This window comes from Vidua macroura, chromosome 27 (assembly GCF_024509145.1).
Source record: "Vidua macroura isolate BioBank_ID:100142 chromosome 27, ASM2450914v1, whole genome shotgun sequence".
Classification (NCBI taxonomy): Eukaryota; Metazoa; Chordata; class Aves; order Passeriformes; family Viduidae; genus Vidua; species Vidua macroura.
This window is the reverse complement of record NC_071597.1, coordinates 3931758-3954856: the sequence shown is the minus strand read 5'-3', so window position 1 is coordinate 3954856 and position 23099 is coordinate 3931758. Positions and strand designations below refer to the sequence as shown.

Here is a 23099-nt window from a genome sequence, read left to right as displayed (position 1 = left end):
TTCTCTGCTCCCTTGTCACTTGGGAGCCCAGAGATGGTGCGTGCTGTGCCAGGAGCCAGGAGGCAGGAGAACGCTGGGCCACGCCCTTTGCTACCTCCAGGAGCAGCCACTGCCAGTGGGCTCTGCAAAGAAACAATCCCCCTGCCCAGCCCTCTGTTGTCTGCCGGTGCTTCGGGGATTTTTGCAGCACTATCACTTAACACCCCCTGTCCGCCAAGACACCTGTGGCTCCTGCCACAGCTTCAGAGTTTCTCCTACACTTGGTTTAGCACCCTGGAGTGCTCACCTCTGCCTTTCCAGCCTGCTGCTCCAAGGTTCCTGCTACAGCTGGTTTCACTATCCAGAGGAGCACCAGGATCGCCAGCCCTGTGGGTTTGTCAAAGGAGCCCCTTCTCCATCTCTGCCACCGTTGCCAACATGCAGAGAGGTGGCTGAGCCGTGCCACAGCGCCCCCTGCGGCCCCGGGGGAATCATCGCACCTGCCCGGCCAGGAGCCAGCAGCGCCCCTGCTGGCTGTGACCGGAACTGCACCAAAGGGGAAAGTGCCTGCGGCCAGGAGAGGCTGGGACTGGGTGTCTGGTTCTGTTTGCTGCTGCTGCTGTTTGTTTGCCTTGTTATAGAGACACATACTGATAAGGAACTGTTATTCCTTTCCCTAAGGTATCTTTGCCTAAAAGCCCCTTTATTTCAAAGTTATAATAGTTTGGAGGGAAGGGGGTCATATCCTCCATTCCAAGGGAGGTTCCTGGCTTCCTTGGCAGACACCTGTCTTTCAAACTAGGACAGACACCACCTCCTGTGTGAGGCAGCACAGGCAGCAGATGGAGCAGCCACAGACTCCCACAGAGTGCATGTATTTCCATGACCTTGCTAACCTGGGGGAATCCCTGAGCAACAGCCAGGCAGAAGACAAGAGATACACTGGCATCTAAACTGGGTCCATGCTAGAGGATCCCTGGATGCAATTCAGCCTGGACTGTCAAGGTTAATTCCCTGCTGAAAGGTCACTTCAGCAGTCTACGATACTCCTGGGTCTTCTGCTTTTAATCCATTCCTCCCAACATCCCCAGATCTAACCTGATAAATCCCAGGACTCCTGTCACACTACCACTAGTACCCACAAGACAAGAAGTAGGGGAATTAAACTGCAATGTAAGAAATGCTCCAAAATAGCACCACAAGTACTGATTATTTTCCTGTGTTCTATCCAGCTGAACTCCCTCAGACCTCTCAGTGAAGCCATGTAATCCCCAAGTTCTCATTTACAACTCTACATTTCTGATATTATTTTAGATCCTTCCTTGAAAGCCATATGGTGTTTCTTCATGTGGTACGATGGGTCTCAAACCACAGCAGAAGTCATGTGACTGCCTGTATAATCCAAAATTACGTGCAGAGGAACAGAGACAGTTTTTGCTATGAAATATATCATAGTGTACAGGGGTTGGGACACCACAATGATATAAACAGCATAGGGACCTGTACAAAAACAGGAGGGAAAGCGGGTGAGATATGTTGGGAAGGAAAGGAGATGGGTGACTCTAGTGATTGAGAAGTACAACATGCTTCCTATATGTCCTTTTGTCCTGGATACATAAAAGAACTCATGGAGGTTCTAAAAGGTGGAAGAAAGGGAGAAGTTGAAAATTCTATACTCAATCAAGCCATTTGAAATCACTGAACAGTTCAATTAACTTTTTGTTCCTTTCCAGTTTTGGAAGTAAATCTACCCCTGGATCCTCTCAGGAACTTACACCCATGGATAATGAGGACTAAAGTCTTTTCATCGCCTGTTTTTACAACAAGTTTGAACACCATGAAGAAAGAGTGAGTTATTGGAATAAGGATTAGCAGTGTGGGGACGGATAAGCTTATATTTGGACCAGGGACGACTCTCACAGTTGTACCAAGTAAGTGGCATTTCTTTATATCTAAAACTTCATTTAAAATTAAGGTGGAGGTGGAGAAAGGAATTTAATGGTTTGGGTTCACTGAAAGGATTTTCAGCTGCGATAATCCCTTGAATGCACTCGCTCTCCAGCCAGGCACTCAAGCCAAGCCCTCAGCTTGGAGCTGCTCAGGAAGCTTTCCCAGCAACAACTGGGCTGACTCTGCATAGCACCATTATTCCATGACCCCCAAACACCAGCAGGGCACTGCTTAGCATGTGATGAATGATTCCTACTTAGGGCAGCACTCTGGCCCAAATTTACTGTCCAGTGTCCAATTCTCCAGTGGACTTGCACTGACTGACTTGTGGCAGGAATGCAGAGCTCAGTGAAGAGCTCACAGTGCTAAGGAGGTTTGAGACAGATCTGTAACTGCCTGGTTTGAGAAGTTCTGGTTTGACACTGGCACCACTGACAGTGTCCCCAGGTAAGGAATTCCACTGCCCTGGGGACAGAGCAGGAAGGAGGTTAAATAGCCTTGGGCTTAAATTCTCACAAGTGCCTCATATCCAAGAGCTCCTGGAATGAAAGACAATTGTCTGCCAGGTTGTGTGGGTTCTGAAAAGAGCAATGTGGGGAGTAGGGGTTATAGGAAGCCTTAGTTATTCCTATCATTCTTTGGAATTCCATGATGTACAAAACAGGTGCATGTCACCCCAAGCCTTTCTATGGAAATGAGAAAGCTGGGGTTGGCAGAAGGTTTTTCGATGTTGATCTGTGTTATCTTAAAGATCCCGGTGCATCCCTTAGGAATTGTTGCAGTGCTGAGATGTGCATGTCTTTAAAGTACTTAAAGATCATCTTATGTTATTTTGCATCCCTTAAACATCCTGCTCTACTTCCAGAAAGACGTGGGATTGCCTTGGGTGCTGCCTAACATCACTCCATGTCCGTAGGCTATTTAGCATGGGAATAAATGTGAATTTGGGAAAAATCTCAGTGTACTTACAATTCCAAAGGGACAAAGGAATATCAATTTACCATTGTGAAGAAATACCTCTTCTTTCCATGCTGCTCAATGATTTTCTTTTTCTAGCTAAAGACTGGATATTTTTCAGAGCAGCACAGGGACTATGGAATTATGTTTGACAGTAAAAGCCTGTTTGAGCCTTAAGTATCAAAGTCCCTTTCAAGTCTGCTGAAATACTTAATAAGTTGAAGGCAAAGTTTCCAGGATGAAAGCAACTTTCCACTTTTGTTTTTGAATTCCTTTGGGAGATACCAAACTGCATTTTAAGGTGTTTACAGCACAAGTACTTTACTATGCAATCTTTTGCCAATTCCCCAAATCAAAATGACATAAAGTAACAACGATTAGTGCCACTGTGGGATTCTCCAGGCATATTCTGTTGAGGCCTCAGTTAAGGACAGGGAATGTTTTCCTTTTGGTTGGGGTTGGATTATTCCAGATTAAACACCCATTGAGAATGCTAAGGCCCATTGCTTTCAGGAATAGAGGGCTCATCCTGGGACTTTCTAAGATGCAACAAGAGGAGAGGAACAACTTTTTCTCTGAATAAATTTGGATCTAAACATAAAACACGAATCCCTTCCAGAAGCAAGCAGTGGTAGGAATTCATGGCAGTACTGTCAGGTAATGCAAACTTGTGGGACTCGAGTGAGCCTTCTGGGGTCAGATAAAACAAATCTTCTGCTCTCTGAACCACAATTGCACTGTGTGCATTATTGCTTGCTGATGATCTTGCCCAGGGAGCTATTGCAGAGAAGCAGCCTGTGTGTATTCTGGCTCTTTGGAAAGCCTGGAGAGGAGACCACAAGAAAAGCCTTTCAAGGTCTTCTCAGAGAACACAGAATGCACAGGACTGACAGGCTCTGGCCAAGCATGGTACAACAGCTGAGAAGGAAATGTTGGATTTCTGGTGGCTGTCTGGTTGCTGTAGGTGTGGACGAGTGTGTAGTTCTGCCTGTTGGATCAGGAGAGCCGACCCATGAAGCTGTGGCAGAGCACAATTTGGCTTTCCCCTCAGTTCCTCAGCAGTGACATAGAGCTGATGGGGAAAGGGTGTAAAATCAGAGCTCCTTGATCAAACTTCCATCAGTACCCTGGGATGAACAAAATGTTAGAGCTCAGGGACCTCTTGACCCACCTGCAAGGCAGACACCATGCAAAATGAAAAGCCTAATGCACCTCTCTTTACCCAAGACACCCCTCAGGATGCTCCTGTCAAAGCAGACACACCAATCTTTGTGCATCTGTCTGACAGCCTTTCATAAACTGAGCCCTTTCTGGCAAAGAAGGCTGCTGGAGGATTCCTTTCAGTTCCAAAGTTTTACTCTACTTCGAATTGCTAATCTGAGTGAAGTCCTGACATTGATCTTTGAGATCACTCTTGAATCTCCACATATCACATGACCTAGAGGCAAAGGCATTTTCTTTAAAGAGAAATCATGGCACCACAATGATTTGTTGGCTACTAAATTCTTTTGACACCAATAGTTTTCCTGTGAGACAGCTGGTTGTGAGTTTAAGCAATCTTCTTTCCTGACTTATACCTCTAACGGCAAGGAACAATGACATAAAAGACAGTAAATGAGAATGATACAAATTTGTCACAGCTGGAGTATATGTGAGTTTTCTGTCACTCAGCACTCAGTCAAGTCTGCAGTAAAATCAATCCTGTCCAAACCTTGCTTTTCTTTACAGACATTCCAGAAACTTCTGTCCCTCAAGTCATTGTGATGAAATCAAAGCAACTGAAAGAAGGTGGCAGCACTGGGAAAGCAGCTTGTTTGGCAAGGAACTTCCTTACAAAGGACATCAGCTTGGAGATGCCCTCTCAGGAGGTCGTATATGAACAGAGCACATCCATTTGGACGTCAGAGGGGTTGTACAATGCAATCAAAGTGGTCAATGTGACAAAAGACACAGAGGTGACCTGCACGGCCCAATCCCACAACAGCACGATAACAACACAGCCAGGTACAGCTTGGTGGCACAGCTGTCACTTATTTCTGGAGACAGTGGCCTGTGGGCCTTTGTGTTCTCCTTCTTGACAGCACTGCCCTGGGCAGCCAGCAGAGATGAGACAGACATTGGGTACTTCAGCAGGGAGAGCTGAAAGATGTTTCAAAGCATCTGAAAGAAGTGGTTTCAACTACTGAATTACTTTGAGATACTTTTATTGGGGGAGAAGAGGGAAGACACAATCTATTTGTTCAAAATGTGAATTTCCTTATGACTAAATATTTGACCCTGTTAGCAGCAAACCTGCTGCAGCACAAGCTGGAACAGCCTTTCTAAAACCTACAAAAAGGAAAAGGTGGGGTGTGTTGTGAGGTTTCTTGCTAAATATGTTTTCTATTTTGTGCCATTATATTTGTAGTCCTGAAGGTCTTTCACACAGTAAAACCAATGCAGGAATTCTTCTGTTTCCTGCAATTGCATGGAGAAATTGTCTCCTCAAGTTAATGTTGGAATGAATGACAGATCATCTGAGCCCCAACTTTCCTCAATTCCTAGAAGAAATGTCACCTGAAGATTTCTTTTAATCCTGTATATATGGTGGATAGAGTTTAAAATGCCTTTTCTTTATCATGCTACAGAAGAGGAGGCTGAAGAACTAGGAACAGGCACCAGTGACAGGGTTTGCAACAGCACAGACCCCTCAGCACAAGGTGAGTTACCCAAACAGGATGTGAAGTTCCATTGCTGTCTGGGGGATAAAGGCATGGAAATGTATTTTCTCCAGGGCAGAGGACTCAGAACACAACACATTCAGCAGACACAAGCTGCTGTTCCGAGGTTGCTCCTGCAGTTACACACAAGCCCCAGGAAGCAAAAAGCAACAGAGACAGACCCTGGGCTCCCCTGTCGTTCCATGCTCTCTATCGACTGTCCCTTTGCTGCTCTTCCTTTCCCTGAAACTGTCTTCTGTGGTTTTGCCCACTTTCTGCCAAGATCACAATATCAAAACCCAGACCATGATCTCTCCCCTCTTTTCTGGTCTCTGAGCAGACCCCGAAGGACAGAGAGTGAACATGCTGTCCATGGCTGTGCTGGGTTTGAGAGTCCTGCTGGCAAAGAGCATCGCCTTCAATGTCTTCATGAGTATCAAGTTGTTTCTCTTCTGAGGTAAGGGAGCTCACAGCTATCAAACAATGGTTCACAGGCCTAATTTCATTAAATGTACTTTAAACCTCCCTTTGCTTTTCCAGACATGGGGAATGAAGAGAAGAGGAGCCTGAAGAAGAGCAGGAAAGAACGTGAACCAGCAGCACAAGGGGGTTGAACAAGCAGGGGCAGAGCTGCTGACAGAGGCCACCCAGGACACAAGGCAGCACCTTCCCCTGAAGACATTGAATACTGTTCACTCCTGCCTGGCCAGCTGATTTACACTGAAGACTTTTAAGTGCTTTTGTTGTTTCCCCTCCTCTGACAACTCAGCAGAGTGGATTTATCCTCATCCTCCTGCTGAGTAGATCTCCCCACTCTTTCTGGCATTTGCACACAAGGGTCCAACCTGCTTCAATAGCGTTGAAGACTCCAATGCTCACTCTAGATAGATGACCTTTTAAAAGCACCTTTCCCTGGCATGTTGTGTTACTGCCTGTGGAAGGGGAGCAGCACTGCTGAGGGAATTCAAGCCCAGTCGTTGCCATGTGTTCCTTTGGGTTTAGATAGATTTAATAAGAATAAAAATGTATGCCAGATGAGGAGAGCTTTGTTGGACCAGAAGTGATTTAATTCAGCCAGATAATGTTCATTTCTTTCTTAAGCCTGTATTTTTTCTGCCAAGTGAATTGCATGTGCAATTTAGGTTCCTGTAGTACTGACAAAAATAAAGTTTTGCTATGCCAAAATGTTGTGGAATTTCTGTGCTTTTCCATCTGAAGCTGGAATGGAAATTGCTGAAATCCAACTTTCCTAAAGCCCACTGGGATCTGAAACACGGCTTTGATAATGTAGATTTCCTGTTGGCTGAATTTCACTTTTGCAGACTTTGTGCAGGTCAGTGTCTCTCTGGCACATTCAGGAGCCTCAGTGAGGAGAGTCCTTGCTGAAGGCATGAGGGAGGAAAATGCTCATACCAGCAGAGAAGAAACCCTGCTGTTGTTTTGCACTCAGGGAGAGGAGGAAGGGGCCACCAGAAAATAATTTGAAGTGGTTTGATGGAGGGATAGTTTCCATAGCAACTTGGTTCTTACCTAACAGAGCCCAGCCCACACCTTCCCCAGCTCATCCCCCTCTCACAAGCTACAGGCAGGATGCTGTGGTCACCATTTCTGACTCAGTCACACCAGGCAGCATTAACCCTCCCCTGCTTTTGACAACACAAGTTAACCACATCCTGAAGGGGAAATAAGGCTTTGCTCCCCCTGCCTGAGTTCCTGCTGCCTTCAAGAGAGCCTCTGCATAGGACACAGCAAGGACTGCTGCATTGAGCTGGCTCAGCTCAGACCCTCAGGCCCTGCAGACACCCAGAGAAGAGCCTCAGCCCTTGCAGAAGCTCTGTGAAATTTGCATGACAAATCCAAATCCAGTGAAATGCTCATTTACTGCATTCTACCACCATAACATCAAACAGAGGGAGCCATTCACCAGGATCTTTATCCTGATTTTCCAGTGACACCCAGAACCTTTTGCTCAAGCACTCCACACCTTTTCCCAGTCTCTCTGGCAGATTTATATTTTGAGAATACTCCCTCAGACACAACCAGAGGAATCGGATGGACAGGAAAGAAAGGTCAATGATTAAGTGCTGTTATAATCACTTAGTCTTGATGAAGTCTGGGACTAGGACTGGATTCATCCACACCTCCTCTAGAAGGAGTTTACAAAGCAGCAGAGTCCTTTCTGCTCCTCATGACTCAATGGGAGGGTCTGCCTTTTACAGTTCTACCCTTCCTTGCTCCAGTCTCCACATCCATCTTTCCAAATTAATTCCAATTTGATGTTCCTGTCCCTGATTCATCCATGTAGGAAAGCTGCACAGTGAGCATTGCAGTTGGACTGTGCCACACTTTGGCCAATCTGTGCTAAACCTGCTTTTGCTGACACCTCTGGCAGTGAGTGTTTCATTGCCCTAAAGCCCTCATTTCATGACAGGGTCCCAGATTGTCCCCACTAGGCACTGGCTTTTCACTTTGCATTGGCAAGGCAGAACATGCAGCTGAAGAAAGGAGGATAATTGAATTGTTTCCAGTCCAATAGTAAGACTGTCCTAGTGTGGTTAATTCCACATAAAAGGACAGAATCAGCAGATCTGACACCTGGCATCAGCTGAGGAGAGTTTTGTAGAGAAACTGTGCTCCACATTAAAATAGCCTCTGTTCAAAGAAGCACATTTGAATGTGGCATTCTCCTGAAATCTGAATAAATAATATTGTCCTGGAAGGGATGCCATGATACCAACAGAATGGAGGATGATTATAAAGAGAACACTTTGGTAGAATACATTCTGACAGTACTATCCTATTCTCCTGCAGATTAATTTGTGTCCATATTTGACTGTGCTCAGACAGCCTTTGAAAATCTCCAGGGGCTGAGCCACTGTCCCTGGAGACATTCAAAAGCCACCTGGACATGGTCCTTGGCAAACAGCTCCTGACAGTCCTGCTAGAGCAGGGGAGACCCAGTCACCTCCAGAGGTCCCTTCCAACCTCAATCCTTCTGCATTTCTGTGTGATACATTTCTCATACTGGAGGAAATGAGAAGAAGTTCAAAATTTCTTTATATACCTGTAGTCAGGGGTTTTGTTCACCTTTGCCCAGGGGGAAAGGAGCTGGAGTTTCTTTTCAAAGGACTGTTCCAGCACTCCAGGCCTGAGGAGATTCACATCTCAGCAGACTGGGAGCAGCACAGAAGATACACAAAAGATAATGAGCATTAATGAACATCAACTCCAAACATCAGCCCTGGCATGGTCAGAGACACCTGGTCTGGGACAAGATCAATAAGAGAATAAAGAATGAGAACCAAAATAACATGGAAGGTGAAGGCATCCATAGGAAACCAAATACTACAAACTGTGGAACTTGGCACCAATGAGCATCGAACCAATGAGTTTTCCTGGTTTTGACTGTATAAGTACAAGAAAACTCTGGTGAAAACCTTGTGTGATGGAAGGATTTTCTCTGCACAGTCTGTGCAATGTGTGGATGAAATGATTTCTGTTGCCCATCTTGGCCAGAATAAAGTAAGGCCACGATAATCTAACACTAAAAATTGCTGTGGGATAGTTTCTGTTTTTCCCGCATTTTCAGAGACAAGACCACCCACAATGTGATCTTCAATAGAACATTTAAAGTAATTTGAGGAAAATTTTCACATCTAGCACATTTTTCTCCCCCTGGTGAGTCTCACACATGGAGTGTGGTATCTGACATCTGCCCATCTGGGCAACTCAAAATGGTGAGAGCTCTCTCCAGTGGCAGAGAACATTAAAAGCATCATGAAAGAATAAATCTCTTTCCAGGAGGTTACATGGTTACGTGAAGAACTCCATGAGAATGGGAAACATTAGATAGCTTTCTGTGCCACTGAACCCTTCTGTTTTCCTATACCATATTAAAAATACAATGTAATAATCATATTCCCGCACCTGCTGGGCAAAATCTGACCTTTTTTGTGTCCCAAAATCCGGAAAAGCTCCTGACAAAATTAGATCTAACATATACAGAAACTCGCTGGAAGTATGGTTATTTACCGGACAGTAAGGCAAGTTCTCTTTCTCCCTTTGCCTTATATTTCAGTCAGCAGATATGGTCTGAACTGAAGAATTGGGAACCTCATCTTCCCCTACAAAACTATTCAAGCATGGGGAGTGCAGGGCTCCCAGGAATGTCTGTCTTTCCAAAGCACAGCTTTGAAAATAGACATCAGCTCTAGGATTTCTGTAGGGAGAGCTTTGGTTGATTCCTGGCTATGCCAAAGCCTCCCATGATCAGGGCACTTTCTCTTTTGTGACCTGTATTGAAACATAACCTGCAAGGAGACAGAGTAGAGACACCCCAGCCTTCATTACATGGGAACCACTGGCAGGCATTGTGCACACACAGTTGTATTTTGATGACAAATAGAGTCTCTGGCCATGGGGTTGCACCTCCTTGGGAACACTGCTAGATCATCCTTGGGACAATATCTTTCTCTAACACTTGACAGAGTTCAGCTCCAGAGGCCAAGAGTTTCTGTCCTCTTCTCAACCCCCTTGTTGGTGCCCACAGCCCCGCACAATATCAGCATGGGGAGCACCTATGGGAGCATACACAGGGTTAGGTACCACAGCCACAGGAACAGCCCAAGCAGCCTTGGCACCAGTGCCTCCACACCTGAAACAACTAATGCTGAGATCAGATTTGTCTCCAGCCCACTCTGGGCAGATCTGCTCTTATCTCTAGCCTTCATGCCCCACCCTGGATGCCAAATAAGGCTGTTGTGGCTTAGGAATGGGATTTCCCAGTTTAGTGTTCCCACTGACCCACTCCAAAGCAAGCCTGAGGCTCTTCCACAGGATCACACAGAGTGAGAATATGGAGGGGGCTTAACAGAAAGATGGGGAGCAGCCAGAGTGAGAGACACCCAGGAGGGCACTGAGAGCTTCCAGTTCTGCTCCTCCTGCCCCACCTCTCCCCCTCACTGGTGTCATAGACAGAGGGAGGGACCAGCAGGGACTGGGCCTGGGAGCAGTGACAGAGGCCCCGGCAGGGCAGGTGTGGGTAGAGCTGCTGTGCAGGCAGAGAGAAGGTGGAGAGAGGCCACACAGAGCGGGCCTGGCCATGTGGAGTGCCCTGTGCATGGGCTTCCTGCCCATTGTAGGTAAGTGAAGGCAAGGGCTGATGGCCCCAGGAGTTGAGCGTGGCCCTGGGCTCTGCAGGGCTCTGGGGAGCTGTGCTGAGCACCTGCAGCCAGACCTGTGCCCCGGCTCCAGCTGCCCAGCCATGCCTGTGCAGCACGGGGAGAGCAGCCCTGCTCCTCTTGTGGCTCTGAGCTCAGCACCTCCATCCCAGCTGCCTCCTCTGCAGCCTGGGCACACGCAGGGCACCTCCCTGCTGCACTCAGATTTCGGGGCCCAGCGCTTTGCCCTGGCACTGGACACTGCTCCTGGGGCACTGCGGCCCCTCTGGCACACACCAGCTGGAGCATGGCAGCACAGGGCACAAGCCCCACTGCCTGGGACAGGCCTTTGTCTTTGCTGTGCTCACCTTGAGCAGTTTCAGGGACAGGAGAGTGGGTTCCTCACCATCCTGTCTTGGCAAGGACAAAGCAATTTGTCCCCCCACTGGGTGTAAATCCTTCCAGCTTCTTTGGGGAAAATCAGAGAAAGCTTCCTGTGTGACAGGGAAAAGGAGGGAGGGAAATGTGGTGTCTCCTTCCTTGTGAGCTTTGCTAGCTGCCACCAGCTCTGCCCATCTGTGTCAGCTGGCTTCAAAGAGCAGGATTTTGTCCTCTCACTGCTTCAGTGCCAGTCCAAAGCCCCACCAGCATTGCTCTGACCTTTGCTGAATCTTGGAGTGACCATGGCTTGTTCTTGCTCTCTCCAGCAGTCACTGGCCAGGTGGCCTTGGACCAGCAGCCCAGGGAAGTGACCGTGCAAGAGGGAAATGAAGTCACCTTACAATGCAGCTTGAAGGGAGGTGATATGAGCAACTACTACATGTACTGGTACCGTCAGGGCCCACGGGGCATGGAATGGATTTGCATGGGTGGTTCTGCCTATGGAGAAGTTTTCCAAGATCGCTTTAAGGGAAAAAAGGACAGCTCCAAGAACAACTTCACACTGCAGATCCAGGCAGCAGAGCAAGGGGATGCAGCAATGTATTACTGTGCAGCAGCAGCAGCACCCTAGAGCCTCTCTGCAGCAGAGTGAACCAAAAACCAACAGATGGGCAGGACAGATCTCCCAGCATTTCCTTCTAGCAGCTGCACGCCAGGGCTCTTGTCAGGCAATGGCAGGTGCAGAAAACATCCCTCTGGCTTGGTGGCACTAAAAGGCACTGCAGGGAGGTGTGCTGGAAGGGCTGGTACCCTTTATGGTGCAGGAGGATCTGTCCTGGGAACTGCAGAGGCTGTTTGGGGAAGTGCAGGTTTAGTGCACATTGCCTGTGTTCCTGTCCAGCACAGCCTCATTTCTCCTCTATGCCTTAGCTGCAGAGCCATGGCATGATGGAGATGTGTTGCTGAAGCTTCCAGAGTGCTCTGGAGGATGCAGCCAGGCTGTTTAGGAAAACCAGATCAGCAGAGATGACATTGCTCTACAGGGTGGATGCTACAGAGCACCTGATCAGGAAGAAGGAGTTGAAAATGGGTGGTGAGTTGACTTTGGTTTTCCTGCAGGGGCTCAGCAAGCTGCTGTCTCAGTGTCCATACTCCTCAATCAGACAGGAGGAAAATAATGCAATTAAGGCTTGTGGGTTGAGATAAGGACAGGTCACAGGAGTACTACCATGGGCAAACACGTGGACTTGGAGAAATTAATTTAATTCTTTGGTAAATCAAATCAGAGTAGGATAATGAGAAAAAAAAATACACATCTAAAAACCTCTCATCTACCCAATTATTCCACAGGACTGGGGAATGCAGCCATCAGTTCATAACCCATTTTCTCTGCCACTTCTTCCTTCTCATGCCCTTCTCCTTCTCCAGAGAGTGGAGTCCATGTCAGAGGAGACATTTCTCCAGGAATTTTACAGCTTTGGTTCTTGGCATTGACTGCAGTCCTTCATAAACTCCTCCAGTGTGCGTCTGTAGTTTGCCGTGCAGTCCTTAAGGATTTGACTGCTTCAGTGTGGAGCACTGCAGGTTCTCTGAGAAAAGATGCTATGATATGGGCTACTTCTTCCATGAGACCACAGTTCCTGTCAGAAACCGGCTCCAACGTGAGCTCTGCATGGAATCCCAGACCTGCTCAGGACATATCCAGTTGCTTCTGTGTGGAGAACTCCTTGGGTTGTAGGGTCAATATCTGCTCCACCATCACTTGACGTTGCCTGCACCATCCTGGTCTTCACCGTGCACATCCGGGCAATCTCTCCACTGGCACCTCGAGCACCTCCCAGCCCTCCTTCCCCATGGACACTCAGCACAGATTTGGGAAGTGAGAACCTTTCTTAGCTACATTTTCAGCGTTCTAGAGTGAGACAAAGGGTCTTGGTGGGTGAGAAGACAGTGGATGTTGTGCATTCTTCATTTAGTTGTGCTCTCACCACTGACTTCCCTGGAACTTTTTGGACAAAATCCATTCTTATGGACTAGAAAACTGCTCAGTCACTAGTTTCTTTCAGGAGTTGATATTGTGTGGTCCATCCTCTCCCCTCGGTCTGTGGGAAATGAAATTCCTGAAGGCTGATCTGGCTGCTGAAGTGAAGTGCACTTGAGGTGAATAAAGCATATTCACCTGATGTAAATAAAGGATTCAGGACCTCAGCCTTGTCCCATATCCTGTGTCACCTGGTCCCCATCCCATTCAGCAGTGGGCCCACGTTTTGCCAGCCTCATTTGTCCATGCAGCCTCCTGGCATGTTGACCTGACTCCTTGCTCACTGAGGAGGAATCCTCCTCAGCTCAGCACTGCTGGGGCTGGGGACCAGTGTGTCCCCTGCTGGGCTCCCAAGCCTGGGAAGGACATGGACAGACGAGTACAAATGCAATGAAAGGCCACGAACACAAGGAAGGGAACAGCTGACGTATAAGGAGAGCCTGGGAGATCTGGGTGCATTTAGTACAGACAAGAAATTGCTGGCAGGAAAATTTGTCACATGAATCCATGCAGTCCTCCATTGCTGGCCTTTGGTTTCCGCAAAGGAGGAGGAAGAGCTTCTACTCATCATTTCCAAATTGATTTTCCTCCCGTCTACTCTGGCCAGGATTGCAGCCTCCATCAACAAGCTGTGGCCAGCAATAGAGTTGTCAAGCTCCAGGAAGCAGCCAAGAGAATGCTTGTTCTTCCCCTTCTTTCCAAAGCCATGTATTTAGCTAAACATTTAAAAAGTAACTTCTCTTGGTACTATTACTCTAAGCATCCTCTTGTGGCAAGGAACTTACAGACGTTGCAAGGGAAGATTTCTCCTCTGCCTCATGCAATACCTCCTGCAAGGATGAGAATGCATCTGTGAGTGAGTTTTTCACAGGACCACAGAAAGGGTGAAATTGAAAAATGCTTCTTTTAAACAAAGATTGTTTTAAAACTGATGGGGAAAGACTTTTTAATACAGGCTGTAGCGATGGGACAGGGGGGAATATTTTTACACAGGAGAGGATAGATTCTGACAAGATACAATGAAGTTTTTTTTATTTTTACATGACAGTGATGGAATAGATTGCCCAAAGAAGTTGTATCTGCTCCAAACTTGAAAGCACTTAAGATCAAATTCAGTGTGGCTTGAGCAACCTATTTGTCTTGGTTTGGAAGACAAGTGTCTGCCAAGGAAGCCAGGAACCTCCCTCGGAATGGAGAATGTGACCCCTTCCCTCAAAATTACTATAACTTTGAAATTATGGGGCTTTCTGGCAAAGAGATGGGAAAAGGAATAACAGTCCTTTACTAATCAATACATGTATAACAAGGCAAACAAACAACAACACCCAAGAGAACCAGACACCCAGTCCCAGCCTCTCGCGGTCGCAGGCACTTTCCCCTTTGGTGCAGTTCTGGTCACAGCCAGCAGGGGCGCTGCTGGCTGCTGGCCGGGCAGGGCGGTTGCGATGATTCCCCCGGGGCTGCAGGGGGCGCTGTGGCACGAGATGAGCTGCCTCTCTCCATGTTGGTAATGGTGGGTGAGCAGGCAGGAGAGATGGAGAAGGGGCTCCCTTTACAAACGCAGATGGGGCAGACGATCCTGGTGACCCTCCAGATGGCAAAAAGAGCTGTAGCAGGAACCTGAGAAGCAGCAGCTGGAACGGCAGAGGCGAACACTCCCAGGGTGGCAAACTGTAGCTCCCTTCCAGAGCTGTGCCAGGAGCCGCAGGATGTCAGGTGGACATGGGGTCTCAAGTTTAAGTGTAAAAAAAGTCCCTGAGGCAGTGGCAGAAAACAGCAGGGCTGAGCAGTGGCAGCCAGGCTCCCACAAAGAGCTGGGAGACACTCCCTCCAGAGGGGGTAAGGGGTCTGGGTCCCAGGTTTCCCCTGAGCCACCCAAACAGATGGTCAGCATCCCTCCCAGTGAGATGGGTTGTAGGAGCTGTACCAATTTAACAACTACTCTTACGAGCAAAGGCTCAGCCACAGATAGGACGAGCCATGGAGGACAGAACTCCATGGTGGTAGTGAATTCTCCTTGCAGCAGCAGCCCAGCACCAAGGCTATGAGCGTTTCTCCTCCAATCCCCAGAGCGAGTGCCAGGCAGGAGCTGAGCCCAGCTCCCTGACTTCACCCCCAGCCAAAATCTCATCTCTGCACTTCCTAGGAGAAAGCCCCAAGCTAAGAGGGAAGCCAACTGCACCCCTCCCCCTCCTCCCCATCCCAGTCACATTTTTTGTCTCTAAAAGTATTGTCGTTATCCACTCTTAGGCAACAAAATGGAGAAAAATGCCCTAGGAGAAAGAAAAGATAAAGGAAAAATCATCACTTCCATCACCTGTTAAAGCTGAAAATGTCCCAGATTGTTGCAGGAGGGTTACACTACATGACCTTTCATTTTCACTTCCAATTCAAACAATTCTGTGATTCTAAACCTCTCTATATTTCTATGCATTGATGAGTTAGTTTTCCCCTTGGCCCATGCAGAAATTTGAACGTGCCTGAGAATCTTTCATGGGATCACAGAAGGGGTGAATTTTGAAGATGCTTCACCTGTAGCAAGCCTGCTACAAAGAAAGATGGTGTCAGACCTTTTAACACTGTCTGAAGCAAAACAGCCAAAGGGTAACAGTTTGAAACAATAAGAAGGTGCATGCAAAAAAGTTATATGCAAAAAAGAAGCTGTTTATAACAAGGTGTTTACGGCTTTTGGTCTTTGTCATGCTGTTGGGAAACATACCAAGTTTAAATTTTTTTATTTTGTAACTTCAGTCATGTTTCTTTGTCTTTGCCCCAGGGGAAGGGAATTGCAGTTTCTTTTCAGGGCATTGTTCCACCAGGTGAGGCCTGATGAGCTGAGCATCTCAACAGACTGGGAGCAGCACAGGAGATACAGAAGAGACACCTAAGAGTTATTGCCTCCTTATCAGAAAAGACAAACATCCTTCCACCTCCTCTCCATCTTTAAGGAGCCACCAGGATTAAGGGGAAGAAGTTGACAACAACCAGAGAACACCCTTTGTTTGAAAAGAATTCATGCATCATGTATGAGATATATGAATATGCAACAGGCTTCAGCTTTTGAGGGTTAATCCTTTGTTAGCGTGGATGCTTTCAGGGCTACATTGCTCTAGGAAGGCATCCAGACAGTCAGTATTTCTTTGCTTTTTATTGTCCTTTATTGTCCAAACTCTGATTGTCCAAATCCTTATTACTCTATTTTCAGTAGCTCTTTTATTACTATTAAACTTTTTAAAACAACTGATTGTCATTTTTCACAATCAACTAAAACAACAGCAAAAAGAGCCAATTAAAGCACCATCAGCTGAATCAAAAAATTACTGAACAATTTTTAAACATGGATTGATTTTGTCTTTGGCATGGAAATAGGCTTTGAGGAGCGAAAAGCTTGAAGGTCTAGAAGACTTTGAAAATATAGGATGAAAATGCCTTGAACATTTATAAGCCTGAGAGATGCTTCCCAGAAAACTGTAAAATATTTAACCCTATCTCTCTTGTTGTGTGTTAAAAGACAAACCAGTAATCAGAAACCTTCTGTCAGACACTTCTAACAACAGTATTTCTTTCCAAAGTGTCAGGGTAATATTTTATTGAGATTAACACTAACTGTCCACTCTGCCAAAAAAAAAGAAAGGATGATAATATTATTTTTTGTGTAGAGAATCCTCTGGAGCAATATTTCATGTTCAGAAGTAGAGCAGTGTAGAGAGACAAGAAAACAAAAGGGAGCTCTTCAAAGACATGAAAGGGGAGAAATCACCTGGCATTAAAAACCTCCCAGATGTTTTTGTAGAACTGTCTAGCACAGTGTGAGCTACATACCACAGTGAATGAAAACAACTGAACCACCACACACAAACTGAGTCCCTCCCTTGTCTTGAAGTGGGAAACACGGTGGCCCTACCTCATCTGTTTTTCTCCATACAACTCTGTGCATATACACCAATTTGATTCCCAGAATTACTCAAACAGCAGAAAAACCTAGTTTTCAAGACCAATTTCTTCAACATTCAACCTGAGATCTTGGCTCTTGCAAACAGGTCATTTTAGACATTTGATTGCCAGCTCCAGTTGAACAAGTGGGCAGGAACCTTCTATATTTATATGTTGCCATTTTAGCTCAGCATTATGTTCTTCTCTTGTTCTGAGAGCACAGAGAAGAACAAAGATCCTTTTAATTTCAGATCCAACAATGGCCAGAAGAAGATGCGGATGAAGAACAAGACCTGGGAACCAGAAATGGCACTTCCCACTAGGAATCTCTCAGCTATAGAAATCAGAAGAGGGATGGATTCAGCTGTGGTTGTTTTATATTTACCATGTTATAGATGGATAATGAGATGATTTGCTCTCACAATTAAGGGATGAATATTGTGTGAATATTAAGAGAAGCTCTATTGATGTATAGTTATGTTATTGTGGTTTGTTGTTTAGATGTCCTCTGTTCTCCCCGTTGTCCCCTTTTCTCCCCCTCTGTATTGTTGCCACCGGACAGTCTGGGTTGTCTAGAACAGGTAGAAAGAAGGCGTGTACATGTGCTCCTTATATGGGGCAGTTGGGAACAGAATAGCAGGGGCGCAGCAGGACAACACCTGAGCCTCCCATCAAGTTGCAGGAAAGCAGTCTCCACCAATAAACAGCAAAGAAGAGTTGACTGACAGACTTTAGGAGGGGCCAGGGTTGGCTGATGCAACCCCCCTCCAGGGTATAAAAGGCAAAGTATCCACCTTGAAGACGAGCCATGTGGTAGGCAGCCACGAGGGGGGCTCCCAGGCCTGTTTTTCTTATTTAGTCCTTTTGTTGTATTTTTCTTAAGGTTTAATAAACCTTTTAAAAATTTTAAAGTGAGCAGTCGTTTCTCACACCACTTATGAGTTTATTCAGGAGCCCTTTGTTCATCATTTTGGACTTTTGACACAACGCTTGAGTTACTACTTTGACAAGAGAAACAATTCTTGAGGTTCCAGCTACTAATCTCTGAGAATGAGCAGTGTCATGGTTTGACACTGGCACAATGCCAGCACCCCCATGAAAATACACCTTCCCAAATAAATGCTGTGAGATGTGATCAGGAACAGAGCAGAGCAGGCCCAAGCTTAATAACAAAGGGAAAAAACTTTATTAAACTACTAGCACTATAAAAAACACACACACTAAATCCAGGATGAAAACCTTCCAAAACATTCCTTCTCCCCCACCCAGTTCCAACAAAAACCACAGTGAGACTCAAGTCGGACCCTCCATCAGGTTCCCACCCTTCAGTTAATCAATACTCAGTCCATCAAGGGAGAGAGGAGCCTCTCCTGTGCCATAGACCCCCCAGGAAACACAGTTGCCACCTCCTGTGTTTCCATGTCGCACATGGCACTGCCCAGAGAAAATCTGCCAATGTGACATTCTCCTTTCCATGTCACAGTGCTCTCACCACCGTGCATGGATAAACTGCTCATAGGGCTCCTTTAAGGATGCTTTGCCAATGACCAAAGAAAAACAACGGTTCAGTTTCTCATTTTGGGACCACAGTCCCCCCCATTTCCCCCGGGGCTGTGGGTCCAACAGCTTCTCCTCTTTGGGACAACAGTCCCCCCCATTTTCTTCCTCCCCTGGGGCTGAGGGTCCAAGAACAGAGATCTTCTTCTTCTCTGCTTCTTCTCTGAAGACAGAATGCATCACCACACCCTCCTCAACTTTTCTCTGTTCACTCCACTCCTGTCACTCTCAGCTGCTGAAGCAGGTCTCTTGGATCACCACTGCATCCCCCTAAAAATGCAGTCTCTGTTGCAGGAGAATTTGGTTCAGTCTATGGCTATACAAGAAAAGTCCAGCCTAAAGTCACTCCATCATCTCCTCCCACACTATAATTCATTTCCCTATCTTCTTCTGATATCTCAGTCCTAGACTGTGTCCTTTCTCTTCTACATCGAGGAGGAATAGTGTTTTACAATGCTTTCCTTTCCCAGCAAAGGGTTAAAAGTCTCAGGCTCCCAGGACCAGGATGGCTGAGATCTCACAGCAACAGCAGTCTGCTGAACTCCCAATTCCAAGGCTAGGCAGTCGTCTCCCCCCACCACCCCCCCCCACCTCTGTCTTCTCTGCAGCGATTTCCAGGTGCCTCCAGGCTCTCTGTCTCTTCCTCTCTGGGGGGGTGGGGGGGGGGCTGCCTGGGACATCTCAGTGTTCCTCCACCCTTCAGTCCTGTGGTGGGGGGGGCCTGGTTCCCTTCCCTTCACCCCCCGCCCCCTTCTCCCTCTGGGGCTCCGGCCTGGGGGAGGCCGCATGGCTTCCCCTCCCCCACCTAGCCTGTGGCCAAGCAGGGGAGGTCTGCACTGCACTCTGACCGGAACCAAAGAGACAGTTCCCCTGGGAGTTCTTGCTTTTAACGCTCTGTGTGCTCAGAGGCGTGACCATGCCTCCAGTGGTCAGTCCAAATACCAATGTCCAAACCTGACCACTGATTGGTTTGACTACCAAATTCCTGAAAAAAAATTCGCTTCCATGTCAAACCACAACAAGCAGCTCTCCTAGACCCCTCCTCTGTCCAGGAGCATAACCCATGGAATTCCTCCCAGAAGATCCCAGATTCTGCTTGCCTGAAGCCCAAGGCTCCAGTCCTGTTTTTGCATTGCTCTCTTCTCCCAGGATCCGGAGCTCAAGCAGTGCACGGTCACTGCAGCCAAGGCTGCCCCAACCACCTCACATCCACCGCCAATTCTTCCTCACTGGCACATAGACGTCCAGCTCACCAGCCACTTGTGTCAGCAAATTTGCTTGTGAACACTCCAGAAAACTCCTTCGTTATGTGCTCAGCTGTGCTGTCCTGCCATCAGACACCTGACACACTTCTCACACCCCATGAGGACCAGAGCCCACAGATGTCCCATTTGTCCCATGAAAGCCTCGCCTCTTTCTTCCCATTCCTCTCATGTTTTCTACCCATACTTCTGTCTTGGGAATGGCTTCAATTCCCTATCCATTCATGGTTCTGTTTTTGTTTTGAATCTGGAATGGTCATTGCCTCCCCTGGCTCAGGGATTTCCATGATGGGTGAGGGGCATCCTGTGAGGGTTGGAGACAGAGGCTGCTGCTTCCTTCCAGTGGGGCTGCTCAGCTCAGGAGCCACAGGACAAGGGTGCCTGACCGGAGACACTGTTGCCCTGTGGTTTTTGCCTGTTTTTCTTTTTTTCTTTTCCTTTGGCTCTGTGAGTAGGGCATGCCAGCTTGCTTCTCTGCTCCCTTGTCACTTGGGAGCCCAGAGACGGTGCGTGCTGTGCCAGGAGCCAGGAGGCAGGAGAACGCTGGGCCACGCCCTTTGCTACCTCCAGGAGCAGCCACTGCCAGTGGGCTCTGCAAAGAAACAATCCCCCTGCCCAGCCCTCTGTTGTCTGCCGGTGCTTCGGGGATTTTTGCAGCACTATCACTTAACACCCCCTGTCCGCCGAGACACCTGTGGCTCCTGCCACAGCTTCAGAGTTTCTCCTACACTTGGTTTAGCACCCTGGAGTGCTCACCTCTGCCTTTCCAGCCTGCTGCTCCAAGGTTCCTGCTACAGCTGGTTTCACTATCCAGAGGAGCACCAGGATCGCCAGCCCTGTGGGTTTGTCAAAGGAGCCCCTTCTCCATCTCTGCCACCGTTGCCAACATGCAGAGAGGCGGCTGAGCCGTGCCACAGCGCCCCCTGCGGCCCCGGGGGAATCATCGCACCTGCCCTGCCAGGAGCCAGCAGCGCCCCTGCTGGCTGTGACCGGAACTGCACCAAAGGGGAAAGTGTCTGCGGCCAGGAGAGGCTGGGACTGGGTGTCTGGTTCTGTTTGCTGCTGCTGCTGTTTGTTTGCCTTGTTATAGAGACACATACTGATAAGGAACTGTTATTCCTTTCCCTAAGGTATCTTTGCCTAAAAGCCCCTTTATTTCAAAGTTATAATAGTTTGGAGGGAAGGGGGTCATATCCTCCATTCCAAGGGAGGTTCCTGGCTTCCTTGGCAGACACCTGTCTTTCAAACTAGGACAGACACCACCTCCTGTGTGAGGCAGCACAGGCAGCAGATGGAGCAGCCACAGACTCACACAGAGTGCATGTACTTCCATAACCTTGCTAACCTGGGGGAATCCCTGAGCAACAGCCAGGCAGAAGCCAAGAGATACACTGGCATCTAAACTGGGTCCATGCTAGAGGATCTCTGGATGCAATTCAGCCTGGGCTGTCAAGGTTAATTCCCTGCTGAAAGGTCACTTCAGCAGTCTACGATACTCCTGGGTCTTCTGCTTTTAATCCATTCCTCCCAACATCCCCAGATCTAACCTGATAAATCCCAGGACTCCTGTCACACTACCACTAGTACCCACAAGAAAAGAAGTAGGGGAATTAAACTGCAATGTAAGAAATGCTCCAAAATAGCACCACAAGTACTGATTATTTTCCTGTATTCTATCCAGCTGAACTCCCTCAGACCTCTCAGTGAAGCCATGTAATCCCCAAGTTCTCATTTGCAACTCAACATCTCTGATATTATTTTAGATCCTTCCTTGAAAGCCATATGGTGTTTCTTCATGTGGTACAAAGGGTCTCAAACCACAGCAGAAGTCATGTGACTGCCTGTATAATCCAAAATTCTGAGTAGTGGAACAGAGACAGTTTTTGCTATGAAATATATCACAGTGTACAGGGGTTGGGACCCCACAATGATATAAACAGCATAGGGACCTGTACAAAAACAAGAGGGAAAGAAGGTGAGATATTTTGGGAAAGAAAGGAGATGGGTGACTCTAGTGATTAAGAAGAGAAGTACAACATGCTTCCTATATGTCCTTTTGTCCTGGATACATAAAAGAGCTCATGGAGGTTCTAAAAGGTGGAAGAAATGGAGAAGTTGAAAATTCTATCCTCAATCAAGCCATTTGAAATCACTAAACAATTCAATTAACTTTTTGTTCCTTTCCAGTTTTGGAAGTAAATCTACCACTGGATCCTCTCAGGAACTCACACCCATGGATAATGAGGACTAAAGTCTTTTTATCACCTGTTTTTACAACAAGTTTGAACACCATGAAGAAAGAGTGAGTTATTGGAATAAGACTTAGCAGTGTGGGGAAACAACCTTATATTTGGACCAGGGACGACTCTCACAGTTGTACCAAGTAAGTGGCATTTCTTTGTATCTAAAAATTCATTTAAAATTAACGTGGGGGAGGAGAAAGGAATTTAATGGTTTGGGTTCACTGACAGGATTTTCAGCTGCGATAATCCCTTGAATGCACTCGCTCTCCAGCCAGGCACTCAAGCCAAGCCCTCAGCTTAGAGCTGCTCAGGAAGCTTTCCCAGCAACAACTGGGCTGACTCTGCATAGCACCATTATTCCATGACCCCCAAACACCAGCAGGGCACTGCTTAGCATGTGATGAATGATTCCTACTTAGGGCAGCACTCTGGCCCAAATTTACTGTCCAGTGACCAATTCTCCAGTGGACCTGCACTGACTGATTTGGGGCAGGAATGCAGAGCTCAGTGAAGAGCTCACAGTGCTGAGGAGGTTTGAGGCAGATCTGTAACTGCCTGGTTTGAGAAGTTCTGGTTTGACACTGGCACCACTGACAGTGTCCCCGGGTAAGGAATTCCACTGCCCTGGGGACAGAGCAGGAAGGAGGTTAAATAGCCTTGGGCTTAGATTCTCACAAGTGCCTCATATCCAAGAGCTCCTGGAATGACAGACAATTGTCTGCCAGGTTGTGTGGGTTCTGAAAAGAGCAATGTGGGGAGGAGGGATTAGAAGAAGCTTTAGTTATTCCTATCATTCTTTGGAATTCCATAATGTACCAAACAGGTGCATGTCACCCCAAGCCTTTCTATGGAAATGAGAAAGTTGGGGTTGGCAGAAGGGTTTTTGATGTTGATCTGTGTTATTTTAAAGATCCCGGGGCATCCCTTAGGAATTGTTG

The 23099-nt window shown here is 47.3% G+C and overlaps 1 protein-coding gene and 1 pseudogene across 1 annotated transcript in view; both read left to right on the top strand.

Annotated features, from left to right (window-relative positions):
* Positions 1-23099, top strand: part of LOC128819568 (M1-specific T cell receptor alpha chain-like) — a 235618-nt gene that overhangs the window by 125242 nt on the left and 87277 nt on the right. The gene's annotated exons all lie outside the window — the stretch shown is intronic.
* Positions 1736-6481, top strand: LOC128819573 (T cell receptor delta constant-like; annotated as a pseudogene).